Source organism: Ursus maritimus, unplaced genomic scaffold, assembly GCF_017311325.1.
Source record: "Ursus maritimus isolate PB19 unplaced genomic scaffold, ASM1731132v1 scaffold_2, whole genome shotgun sequence".
Classification (NCBI taxonomy): Eukaryota; Metazoa; Chordata; class Mammalia; order Carnivora; family Ursidae; genus Ursus; species Ursus maritimus.
Window position 1 is genome coordinate 20,522,184 of NW_024424452.1, and position 12,213 is coordinate 20,534,396.

The 12,213-nt window shown below is 40.7% G+C and overlaps 1 pseudogene; it reads left to right on the top strand.

The window, feature by feature from the left end:
- Positions 1-10,037: 10,037 nt before the first annotated feature.
- On the top strand, positions 10,038-11,695 carry LOC103668849 (annotated as a pseudogene).
- The last annotated feature ends 518 nt before the right edge of the window (positions 11,696-12,213 follow it).

Consider the following 12,213-nt stretch of genomic DNA (forward strand, 5'->3'; position numbering starts at 1 on the left):
GCAGAGGAGCCTGATGTGGGGCTCGATCCCAGAATGCTGGGATCATGCCCTGAGCCGAAGGCAGACGCCCAACCGCTGTGCCACCCAGGCGCCCCTTTAAGACTATTTTTTGAACAAGAGAATAAATACCTCTCCCAGGGAAGGGTCTGAATTTGAAGGTTGGCCTGGATGGGGAAGCAGAGCCCTTCTTAACAAGGCCTCTATCATAATAGAGGCCCAGACTGGGGACAAGGGAAAGCTTGTCCCCGGTGCCTGCCCCCACAACAGCCACATGGATACCTCTCCAAGGTAGGACACTTCAGAGTAACCACAGGGGCTGCACAAGAAGGTGAGCAGTGGCCTGGATAATATTTAGCTACCATGAAGTACAGAGTATAAGCAACTTAGTCTGGTAGTATGTTTACCCCCTATCTCTTAGAATCTCAGGGATTGGGGTACCTGGGTGACTCAGTGTTAAGTGTCTGCCTTCAGCTCACTCATGATCCCAGAGTCCCAGGATCAAGCCCCGCCCCCCACCTCATCAGGCTCCCCGCTCAGCGGGGAGTCTGCTTCTCCCTCTGACCCTTCCCCCTCTTGTGCACTCTCTGTCTCTCTCACACTCTCTCTCTCAAATAAATAAATAAATAAATAACATCTTAAAAAAAAAAAAAAAGAATCTCAGGAATTGGCTCCTGAAATAAGAACAGGGATTCTCATTTGGACTAATGCTCCAGCTTCCAACACTGCAAAATCTAGAGAAAGGAAGAGGTGGATATAAGAAACATGGTATCTAAAAATAACCAGTAAAACTTATGGCTGTATCTAAGTAAATAAATCTAAATAGAATTTCCTAAGATTTCACTATTGCAGTTGGGACAGGAAAAAGCTTGAAAGTATGTTATGGCTTGAATTGTCCCAGAAGAGATATAGTTGCAGTGTTATGTCTAGATACTGCCAGGAAGATATCTGTTTAAGGAGATTTAAGATAAATCAGGATGGGTCACGAAGCAGGCTCCTGGGGTGTTGGTAATATTTCATTTCTCAATGTGAAAATTTTAAGCTGGCTTTATGTTCTTTTTTCCAATGTGTGTTATACTTCTGTACTTGTGGCATTTTATAATAAAACATTCAAAAAATGAACAAAAATACAGAATGACTATTAGATTTTGGGTTCTCAAACCTGGCTGAGCATTAAAAGAACCTGGGGAGGGTTTAAAAAACACTAAACACTCCAGACCAAATTAGAATCTCTGGGATGGACTCAGACATGTGTGTCTAGAAGAATAAAAATAAAAATAAACAAATGCAACAGGAGGAAACATTAATCACAATCATTGTTAATGGGTTAAATTCCCCCAATGGAAAGACAGAACCCAAACAAGATCACCGAGATCCACATTTTCTCCATTTCTCAGGTTTCCTATCAGTATTGGCTCTGTTCTCAAATTCCTTGTGGTTATAAGATTGCTGTAGAAATACTGTCCCTATATTCTTTTACATTTGCATTAAGAGGGAAAACTCTTGAGCTTATGCCAGAAATCTCAGCAAAAGTATCACGGCATCTCTCTCTAGGATTTATTTATTTTACAGAGAGAGAGAGCGTGCAAGCAGGGGGAGGGGCAGAGGGAGAGCAAGAGAAAGGATCTCAAGCAGACTCCCCACTGAGTATAGAGCCCAACGTGGGGCTCCATTCCAGGACCCTGAGATCATGACCTGAGCCAAAACCAAGAGTTCGATGCTTAACTGACTGAACCACCCAGGTGCCTCAGCATCTCTCTTTTTTTCTCTTGTGACCATGTACCAATCACTTGTCCTTGAGCCAATCACTATGACCAGGAGACTTTGATTGGCCAGACCTACTGCATAGGCATGGGGTGGAGTCAATACCACCAGAATTAGTGGAATGAGAGTGTGGGGGAGAGTTTGAGTTTGGAAATCAAATTCATATAGCAAGGGATGCAGTATGATTTGCACATACTTGGTAGCTGAATTCTGGATAACAAGTAGCATGAGTTTGGATAGGGCAGTCTACCAGCCCTAGGAACAAGAAGTATTTGAATATACTCAGGTCCTGAATTTGGGAAGAAAGAGTTGAAACTGCAAAAGCAGGATGGTGAGAAATACCAGGTCAGTAAAAGGGATACTGTTGTTTGCAGTCAATTATTGAAATATATAATACACTTCAGATAAATAAATACATATGTATCTGGATTAATGACAGATTCAACTTATTTTTGTTCTACTAAATTAGAAAGTACTAAGAATTATGGGCTATTAGATAAAGCAGCAAATGTTTAGTGGTCCTGACAATGTTTTGTGTAAGTGGATGGGACATATACCTAGAAACAGTGGTGAGGTTTCTCATCAAAGACCTTTCTCTTTCTTCTTTCTTTCTTTCTTTCTTTCTTTCTTTCTTTCTTTCTTTCTTTCTTTCTTTCTTTCTTAAGATTTTATTTATTTGACAGAGAGAGAGCGAGCGAGCACAAACAGGGGGTGTGGCAGGCAGAGGGAGAGGGAGAAGCAGGATTCCCCCCTGAGCAAGAAGCCTGATGCGGGGCTTGATCCCAGGAACTCGAGATCATGACCTAAGGTGAAGGCAGACACCCAACTGACTGAGCCACCCAGGTACCCCATCAAAGACCACTTTCATCAACAGCTAAGTCAAAGAACAGAACTTATTCAAAGGTTGGATGGTTTCACTTGGGTGCTAGTTGCAAATGAATGTTTTTTTAAAGATTTTATTTATTTATTCATGAGAGACACACAGAGAGAGAAAGAGAGAGTCGATCCCAAGGCCCTGGGATCATGACCTGAGCCGAAGGCAGATGCTTAACCAACTGTGCCACCCATACATCCCTGCAAATGAATTTTTTTTTTAAGATTTTACTTATTTATTTGAAGAGACAGCCAGCAAGAGAGGGAACACAAGCAGAGGGAGTGGGAGAGGAAAAAGCAGGCTCCCAGTGGAAGAGCCTGATGTGGGGCTCGATCCCAGAACGCTGGGATCATGCCCTGAGCCCAAGGCAGACGCTTAACGACTGCGCCACCCAGGTGCCCCCCTGCAAATGAATTTCTAATGTTCTTTGTTTGACTTCAGCTCTGGAAAGAATTTCTTCATGTTTCCTGGCATTGTGTATGATTATTTTTTTTTAAACTTTTTCTTTATTTATTTGACAGAGAGAGAGACAACCAGCGAGAGAGGGAACACAAGTAGTGGGAGAGGGAGAAGCAGGCTCCCAGTGGAGGAGCCCGATACAGGGCTCAATCACAGAACGCTGGGATCAAGCCCTGAGCCGAAGGCAGACGCTTAACAACTGAGCCACCCAGGCGCCCCATGTGTATGATTATTAAATAGTAATACGTCATTGATTTCTTTCAGAGAATGAAGAAAATCAAGTGTTAGCAAAGAGTCAATGCCTGCCGATGAAGCCTCCTACAACAAAGTTCAATTTCCTGATCTCTTATCCACAGCACTGAATATCCTCAGCACATAATATCCTATTATGTTAGTCCTAAAAGGAGAAGTTCAAGCTTTTCAAGCTCCTGACCACAGTGTGTTGACATATCACTTGAAATCGGAGATAACATTTCTTCACAAGGCCGATAATGGCAACAAGTACCGGATTTACGATTTCTGGTCTTTCACAGAATCATTAGTGTGATAAAGAAATTTTATCTCCTCCCTCATTTCGATTATTCACATGAGTACCTTCCCCTTGGACGGCTGGCATGCTTCAGCACGGAGAAGCAGTTTTAGCACCCGTTACCCATTTCTTCACAGAACGCACAGGAAAGACATATGCTCAGTGACTGGGACGGGATTGGGCTAACTACTTTTATTACTTCTTTGACCCTTAATTAAGATCATGCATAACTGTTCTTAGGAAGTAAAGTGGTGGGCAATTGAGTACTCAGATATCACTATGTGTGAGTGGTCAAGGGAGGTTGATGGTAAAAATGGAACAATTCCCCACCCCCCACCTTGTCTTATCATGTCGTAGCATCCTCCCTATCTGTGAGTTCCCCGTGTGACTGTGCTGTGACCCAGTGGGATGTCAGAGAATGTGACAAGGCAGACACTTAAGGAGAGCTTGCATATTTGGGCTGGGTTGTCCTTGCTCCTGAGCCTTGCCGTAAGAACATGCTTGGGCTAGCCTGATGAAGGATGTGATGCATGGTGTAGAATTACCCCAGTTGTCCCAGATAAGTCTATCCCACAATAGCCAACCTGATACCGGGACATATGAAAGAAGCCAGGCAAAAGAAGCAGAGCTGCCCACATGACCCACAGCCCAGGCTGCCTTCATGGTCATGTAGCCTTTGTAGTCACATAGGGGCTTCTGTTAAGAAGACCCCGTGCTTGGTCTAATGTTCTGCTGCCATTGTCATTACATTCTTAATCATTTTTTCAATAAGGGGCCCTGCATTTTTATTTTGCACCGAGCTCCACAAATTATGTAGCTGACCCTGCCTACATCTTAATACTGATGCTGGGGTAAGCCTTGCTGAGATGGGAAGAACCACCCCGCTGGCCCACAGACTCATGAGATAAATAAATTCTTAGTATTTAAGTGACTGGGTTTTGAGGTTCTTTTGCATTATTTTAGCAATAGACACTGATACACCAAATCTTTCTCTGCGGGACACAGAGCTGGTCCTCCAACAGCATTACCTCAAATACGCTTCTAATCTGCATCATGTCTCACAAAAATATTTGATTAATTGACAAACAGAACTCAGAATTACCAAGTGTGTCTTTCTCATTCGTATATGTACCACAGGGATGCAAAGAGCTGGTTCATACCTTCCCCACTAGTGCTTTCACTCAGCTGTAAAACAAAGTATCAGCTGTCATCATTACAATAATAGTTCCACCATATCTATGTGCCCCTTGTGCTATGCGGCAGACAACCCTGTCATTAGGTTTGCTTGTGGCTACTTTTGCTTTCTTTCCCGGCATTTTATTCGTCCTGAATTTGAGGCTGGCTTTATAAGCATGTTGCCCACAGCATGACTTTCATCTGTTGTTGCTATTGTTTGGCTTCTTTGCATTTAGAAATAAAATTAATCAATTTCATACCACAAAATATTTTGCCTGTAGTCCAGGAAAATCTACTGGTTGACCAGAGATGTTGTTCTCTTTTGGAAATGATGTGACATCTCTGAAAGCATCATGAAACTCTCCTAGTAGTTCTCTAATAGAGTGTACGTTGGAGACAAGAGGGGGATAAATCCCTTGCTCAAAAAAAAAAAAAAATCCAGTTTTTAGATATTCATAGCCACACTTTCCATTCACACTTTGCCTTTCAGCTGCTTGGGTGAAATCATCACATTCACATTCACAGATGCTCTTGTCCCAACAGATCCTGGAGTCCTGTTTGTTAATTACGCTTCTGAATTGCGGTGTTTGTACCACTATTTTTATCTTTGCTTTTACACTTCAATGAACCACTCTTTAGTCATTAATCTATTTTTATTCATCAGAACTGTAACAAAACATAATAGTAACAACAAAAAATGCAAATTTTACACACACAAACAATAACATGCAAATGATATAGCTAAAATAAACTATATCCAAGTAATTGAATTTTAACTACACCTGGCTAAGAATCTGACCATTTTGAGCCACCTGCACCCTTGCACCATTATTAGGAACATAACAGTCCTTGATAATTTTTCTTCCTTTTCAAATTTATAACATTCTGAAGCAACTATTTTCCCATTGTTTGTATCACAGAAACTGCCAAACAACTTGCAGACCATTTGTTTTACAGACAAATTGATTGCATTTTAGAAATACCGACCCAAAAGATAAGGCCTGAACTCTTTGACGTGGTATGTAAGCCAACCCATGATCTAAGAGTTGTTATTAGTGTGTGTGTGTGTGTGTGTGTGTGTATGGACTATAACAATGACAATAACAACAACACTTTCTCTGTACTGATGCCTTAAATGATACCATGTGATCAGTGCCAATCTAAGCATTTCAAATGGATTCTCCTACTTCAAACTCACAATAACCCTAGGAGGGAGGTGCTAGTGTTGTTATTAAACATTTACAGAGAGGGATTTGTGTATATTACAGAGGTACTTGCTCACGATCACAGAGCTAATAGGAGGCTGAGCAGGAATCTGATCCCAAGCTTGTCTAACTCTTAATGACCGTGTTGTTTGGCATCCCCGCTTTGACCTTTCTTCCTGCAATTTCTCACAAACACACACAGCCTCTGTATGCTCCAGCCATACCACACTCCTTTCCCTCTCTCAGTGATCTTCCATCTGTGTCTAGGCACATTTCGCTCCCTCTGTCTGTGATGTTCTCTTCCATTTCTCGCCCTGTCACCTTGGTGAACTCTCACTTACCCGTCAGCACCCCATTGAAGAGTCTTCTTCGTAAAGTCTTTCCTTCCACCCACATCCCAGGATTTTTACCTTGTCTGTAATAGCCTACATTTTATTTCTTTCCATTCTCCAGATAAAGATGTAAAAATGTCTAGAGTGACAGCTGAGTTATTAAGAATTACAGTATGACAGAATATAATTTACTACATTGTATCTGATTGTTCCCTGGTCTATCATTAGTCGACTCCACTTATTGACTTATGTCTCAATGAATAGGCAATTCCTTACCTTAAAAATGTTATTCTCAGGTGGTCAGAGAACAGAATTAATTCTCATTGTGTCTATAACAGCAACTAGTTAACTTCATAAGGCACAGAAAATATATTCTGTTTTACCCTCTCCAATTTACTCTCTAGAGTGAGACCCATAATAGATAAAGTTTCTAGAATCACTATCTCTGGTAGATGACATTGCTTTATAGATATTCAGAAAATACAGTTCTATCAAGGTGGCAAGAATATATCTTCAGGTCTGCTAGTAATTAAGAAAGCTATAAGTTAATCAGTAAGAAGAGAAAGTAGAAGGTAGTGGCTTGGAGTAATGGTCCCTAAACTCGTTTGAACACTCACTTCAACAGTATACATTTTGGGCCAGCAGCCCCACAAATGTCTGTATTTATTTATAGTTTATGTATACATATTATTGCATGGAACATTCAGTATATTAAAAAACATTCATGAAATGGAAACTAAAAGAAAAGAGGTAAGGAATAAATATAATTAGAAGTTCCACTATTTTCCTTCCTTACCCAATGGATCATTGTATACCTGCTGGGATGGATATATTTGCACTACTACTGAAGATCAAAATTCTGCAAAACATTCTCTGGACAAGTACTACTAGCGCACCTGGATCCAGATGCTGGGGTCACCTCAGTAATCCCCAGCACCTGGATGGCCCCTGTGGACTCAGGATCCAGGTCCACCACCATGTACCCAAGCATGGCCGGTCCACCAAAGGACTCCAATAATAAGCCCAAATATGGGTACCAGATGGCCCACCCAGAATTGCTGGAGAGGCCAACTGGTGAAAGGTTTTGCCTGCTGAAGCCAGTGTGTAAAGACTGGAAGAGGTGCCTACTTCCTTAATTGTGCAGACACCAAAGCCAAGACCACAAGGATCATGAATAATCAAGGAAACCTGACAACACCAAAAGAAACTAATAAAACTCCAACAAGTAACCCTAAAGAAATGGAGGTATATGAACTATCTGACAAAGAATTCAGAATAATTCTCATAAAGAAATTATGTGAACTGCAAGAAAACAGATAAAAAACTAAATGAAATTGGGAAAACAATGCATGAACAAAATAAGAAGTTCAGTAAGAAATAGAAACCATCAAACACACACACACACACACACACACACACACACAGAAATCCGAGAATTGACAAATACAATAACTAAAATGAAGAGAATGATAGAAAGCTCAACAACAGACTCGACCAAGCAGAAGAAAGAATTCATGAACTAGATGGCATATAATCTGAAATCATCCAGTCAGATGAGCAAAAAGAAAAAAGAATAAAAAGAATAAAGAAAGCCTATATGAATTATGAGATGGCATTCAAAGAAACCATGCATTACTGGATTACCAGAAGGAGAAGAGTGGGGAAAAGAGGCAAAAAGCTTATTTAAAGAAATAGTCGCTGAGAACTTCCCAAATCTGAACAGAGATTTGGACAAACTCATAAAGTTATTAAGTCACCCTAAAATTTCAGCCCAAAATGATCTTCTCTAAGACACTTTATAATAAAATTGTCTAAAATCACAGAAAAAAGAATTTTTAAAGCAGCAAGATTAAAAAAATTCTCACATATATGGGAACCCCCATAAGGCTATAGAAGATTTTTTAGCAGAGAGCTTGCAGGACAGGAGAGAGTGAAATGATATATTCAGATTGCTGAAAGAAAAAAAAAAACTATCAACCAAGAATAATTTACCTGGCAAAGTTGTTTTGAGAAATGAAGGAGAGAGAAAGTTTTTCCAAACAAACAGAAGCCGAGGGAGTTTGTCATCACTAGAACTGCCTTACAAGACATGCTGAAAGGAATTCTTGAAGCAGAAATGAAAGGACACTAATTAGCAACATGAAAATATATGCAAATATAAAACACACTGGTAGAGGTAAGTATATAGTCAAATTCGGAATACTAATACTGTAATATGGTTGTGTGTTAATCGCTTAATTGTAATATAAAGGTTTAAAGGACAAAAGCATTAAAAGTAACTATCACTACAATAATATGTTAGTGGATCTACAATATAAATGAGATAAATGGTGACATCAAAAACATAAAATATGGGAGGGCAGTAAGAGGACTGAATTTTTGTATATGATTGAAGTTAAATTATCATCTTAAAATAGATGTTAAGTCTACGAGACCTTTTATATGATTCTCATGATAACCACAAAACAAAGACCTATGGTAGACACACAAAAGATAAAGATGATCAAAGCTTACTACTATGGAAAATCATTAACTCACAATGAAAGACAACAAAAGAGGAAGAAACAAATTAGGGAAATACAAAGCAACCAGAAAATAGTAAGATGGTATTAATAAGTACTAACCTATCAATAATTACTTCTAATGTAAATAGATTAAATTCTCCAATCAAAAGGCATAGTGGCTGAAAAGATTAAAAAAAAAACACGACTATATGTTGCCTACAAGAGACTCACTTCAGCCTTAAGGACATACATAGTCTCAAAGTGAAGGGGTAGAAAAACATATTTCATGTGAATGGAAACCCAAAGTGAGTAGGAGTAGCTATGCTTATATCAGCAAAATAGACTTCAAGTCAAAAATTGTAACAAGAGACAACAAAGGGCATTATATGATAAAGGAGTTAATTCATCAAGAGAATATAACAATTGTAAGTATATATGCAGTCAGTATCAGAGCCACTGAACATATTAAGCAAATACCAACAGATCTAAAGGGAGAAATAAACAACACTACAATAGTAGTAGGGAACTTCAGGAGCTCACTTACAACAATGGACAGATTACCAGACAGAAAATCCATAAAGAAACATTGGAGTTGAACTACACCTTAGCTCAAATATATGCAGAACATTCTACGCAATGGCAGTAGAACACATTCGTCTGAAGTGCACATGGAACATTCTCTAGGATAGATATGTTAGGTCACAGAACAATTCTTAGCAAATGTAAGATGGCTGAAATCATACCAAGTATCTTTTCTGACCACAATGGTGTGAACATAGCAATCAATCACAAGAAGAAAACTGGAAAATCCACAAATGTGTGGAAATTAAACAACATACTCTTGAACAACCACTGGGTCAAAGAAGAAATCAAAAGGGAAATCAAAAAATTTCTTTCTTTTTTAAAGATTTTATTTATTTATTTGACAGAGAGAGAGAGCACATACAAGCAGGGGGAACAGCAGAGGGAGAGGGAGAAGCAGGCTCCCTGATGAGCAGGGAGCCTGATGTGGGGCTCAATCCCAGGACTCTGGGATCATGACCTGAGCTGAAGGCAGACATCTAACCAACTGAGCCACCCAGGTGCTCCCAAAAATATTTTGATACAAAGGAAAATGGAAACACAGCACCCGAACTTATGGGATGCAACAAAAGCAGTTCTGAGAGGGAAGTTTAAAGCGATAAATGCCTTCATGGAGTTAAAAAACAGAGCATGCTTCCTAAAGCAAAAGAATCCAGCCAGCGTCTCTTGCAAAGGAGATGGTCACTTCTTGGGATAGCTTCCAGCTCTGGAAAATGAGCATCCTCAAGGGACCCCAGAATGCAACCATAGCATGTACACTTCTTTTATGAAGTCTCATCACAGCTATAACCTGATTCCCACAAGATCCAATTTGTTTATATTTAATATTTCCCTGTAGATGAAGAAAGCTTCCCCCCACCCCTTTGGCAACTAATGGTATATGAGCTGCCCCTTTGTGGGAAAGTAAGAAGCAAAGTTTTGTGGGCATGCTGGCCATCAAGGATTTCGTCAATATCCTGCACTGTTACTAATAAACCAGTCTTGGTATAGATCTATGAGCTGGAAGAATGCAAGACAGAAACCTGGAGGGAAGTGTACCCACAGGATTTCTTTAATCCCTTGTCTGCATTGCTTCTAATGTCAGCTTGTTTAATGCCGTCTCTTTATTAATTCAAAATAAGACCCACAGGCTGCCAGTTATTGACCCAGCATCAGGCAACACCTTGTACATCTTCACCTATATGCGCGTTCTCAAGTTCTTCAAATCATTTGTCACTGTGTTTCCCAAGCCAGAGTTCACGTCTAAGTCTATGGAAGAGCTGTAGATTAGCATGTAGGCCAACGCTGTTCTGGGCCACACTACCACCCCTGTCCAAGTGGCTCTAGGCATTTTGTACAGCACTGATTCTCAGCCCTGCCGGTGGCGGATGAGAAAGAGTGTGTGGTGGACATCTACTCCAAGTTTTAGGTTATCAGTTTGGCAGCAGAAAAGATCTACAATAACCTGGATGTGCCAGTGACCAAAGCTCTACAACGTTGATCACATTACTTTAAATGTGTCCTTGGGGCTCCTGGGGGGTTCAGTCTGTTAAGTGTCCCATTTTGGTTTTGGTTCAGGTCATGTTCTTACAGTCGTGAGATCGAGTCCCGCAATTGGCTCATGCTGAGCATGGAGTCTACTGGAGATTCTCTCCCCTTTTCCAACCCTTCCCTCTGCTCCTCCTGCCACTCACATGCATGCTCTCTCTCTCTCTCAAATAGATAGATAGAATCTTTAAATATGTCCTCAGGGCACGTGGGAGGCTCAGTCAGTTAAGCAGCTGCCTTCAGCTCAGTTCATGATCCCAGGGTCCTGGGATCGAGCCCAATGTCAGGCTTCCCTGCTCAGCGGGGAGTCTGCTTCTCCCTCTGCCTTTCCCCCCATTCGTGCTCTCTCTCTCTCTAAAATAAATAAAATCTAAAAATAATAAATAAGTAAGTAAGTAAGTAAGTCCTCAAGTGCTATTTGCATAAGACTCTGGACACCATCATCAACAGGCTGGTGGAACAGAAATTTGCCTGTTTGTAGTGGTGGATAAGAACGATGCAGTCAAGGAAATTGTAACACCATCTGACATCCTTCAGGACTTGGTGCTCACAGGCAAAGACAAAAAATCCTGAGCTGAGGAAAAAGGTCAGGTAGCACCAGGGGATAAGCCCTACTCACTGCCCGCCCTGGGAATCACAGATGAAATCCTGAGAGAACTATGACTATTCCCTGCTCAGGAGACCCCTACTCTTCTACCTGGAAGCCGGGGAAGGTATGGAAAGAGGAAGGAGAATGGATTTTAAGGTGCCCTCACAATACTCTTGAGAAAAACTTTCAACCTAGCCCAGCCTAGCCCCTCTCCTCTCAGACATAGTCCCTTTTCTGAGCAAACTATGGGTTCTGTGCCCCTGAAAAAAATTCTGATCTCTAAGAGATTCCCAAACTTTACCCTGCCCTTAAATCTGCCTCTGACTCTACCCTAAGATAATAGCACAGCAAAACTCTTCAGAAAGATATTTTTACTCATCCTGCTTCATGCTACACGGAAGAAAATGAACCCATTTAGTGACATGTCTTCCCCTAATAGGAATGGAGAAGATGGAGGGGGTGGCAGGAGGGGGGGGTGTGCTAAATGCATATGAAGGGGAATGGGGGTCAGATGGAGAAGGAGGGCAAAGTGGTTAGCTGAGGTTATTGCTTTTCATGGCAATCCTGATTAAAATGACAGGAACCTAAAACAACAACAACAAAAAAGAAAAATCACAAATAAAAAACCTAACTTTACCCCTTAAGGAACTAGAAAAAGTAACCAAACCCAAGGTT